Source organism: Populus euphratica, unplaced genomic scaffold, assembly GCF_000495115.2.
Source record: "Populus euphratica unplaced genomic scaffold, PopEup_1.0 scaffold1282.1, whole genome shotgun sequence".
Lineage (NCBI taxonomy): Eukaryota > Viridiplantae > Streptophyta > Magnoliopsida > Malpighiales > Salicaceae > Populus > Populus euphratica.
In genome coordinates this window covers 55,755-57,244 of record NW_011501137.1, presented here as the reverse complement: position 1 = coordinate 57,244, position 1,490 = coordinate 55,755, and the positions used below count along the sequence as shown (strand labels likewise).

Here is a 1,490-nt window from a genome sequence, read left to right as displayed (position 1 = left end):
TTTACATAAGTTATTGAGTTCATATTATCAAAAAAAAAAAGAGGAGTTATTGAGTTCATATATTATTTGAGTTTCCAGCTTAAAAAATTCTTGTAAATGCTAAAAAGTTGATATTCTCCGTCAACACTAGCAATTACATGACAAATTTAGGCGAATAGTATATAAATTAGCTTTTATTTGTTTGGTTTTCAAATGAAAACAGCTATAACTAATTTTTTTTTTAATATTCCTATTCTTTTCGATCGATTTTTTAGTGCTTTAATTTATAGTCATTAATTTGCAACTAATTAAATGCCCATTTTGCTGCAGGGACTGTTGCTATGGTTTCTTGCTAACCGGTTCTGGGGCAATTCATCCTCCACCGTGATTATACTACTTCATCTGATGAAGGTACTAGCAACTGTGGGCAGGGCAAGTCAGGATCCTTGTTTAAAAGCATTTCTACGTGATCAATTAGTCGAGCATAAACCTAACCTTAGCGCAGATAAGGACCAAGCTGACGAGGTTCCTAGTAAACCAGACATCAGTATAAATTATGACAAAGCTGAGGTTCGAAGAAAATTTTGGTGGCGTTTTGCTTCTACGGTGGGCACTGTCTCGTCTGTGATAGTGGTGATAATGGCCAGAGGTTCTGATAGTCATCAGAGAATGATGACTTCTGCAATTTCATTTTCGGTTATGGCATTGGCTGGTTTAACCTTTGCGTTAGGAAAAAGCTTTTACTACTCCGACAAACCAACTGGAAGCCCTCTTTTCGTTATTTTCTTACTACCCCGACAAACCAACTGGAAGCCCCCTTATCGTTATTCATAGAGTTCTTAAGGCAGCTTTTGTGAAGCGTCACCTGCAACACGCTCGTGAACCCAATGACTACTATATAAATGATAGTGGTGGATTGCTTCTATTGCCCGACATTGGAATAATCAGGTTGGTGTAGTATTGTGATTCCCGTAGCCCATTTCAATGGGTTATGGGAATTTGGATGAGATATATAAAGTGTTTATGGATCTATATGCCACCATGATTTCCCTTTGGGTAGGGGGGACAACAAGTCCAACTTAGAATTGCATGTGTAAGCCTTGTAGTTGCAAACCAGGCCCTTCCCCAAGGTCCAAGTAGTGACAGTACTATCACTTTTTATTTCCCTATATCTCCTCTGCTCTCTTTCTTTTCTTTTCTTTTCTGATCTGATCTTCTGAGGTGGTGTACACAGGTGGCTGGACAAAGCTGCTCTTTTAGAGACATCCGAGTCCCTCTCAGCTGAAGAACAGGAGCAAAACGGGAGACTTGAGCATCGAACATCGACATAGATTTTTTTTTTCTTTTTTTTTTTCATAGATTTTTTTTCTTTTTGCAAAAATAAAATGCTTTTCAAAATAATTTTTCATTTGAAAATATATTAAAACAAATTTTTATCTTTCACATCAAAAAATAAAAAAATAAAAAAAATTAAAGAATACTAATTTAATTTTTTAAAACTAAAAACACTT

At 35.8% G+C, this 1,490-nt stretch overlaps 1 long non-coding RNA gene across 1 annotated transcript; it reads left to right on the top strand.

Annotated features, from left to right (window-relative positions):
* The first annotated feature begins 765 nt into the window (after positions 1-765).
* On the top strand, positions 766-1,262 carry LOC105117302 (uncharacterized). Its single transcript, XR_840718.1, has 2 exons — positions 766-927; positions 1,214-1,262. It is a non-coding gene; the product is annotated as an uncharacterized LOC105117302 (long non-coding RNA).
* The last annotated feature ends 228 nt before the right edge of the window (positions 1,263-1,490 follow it).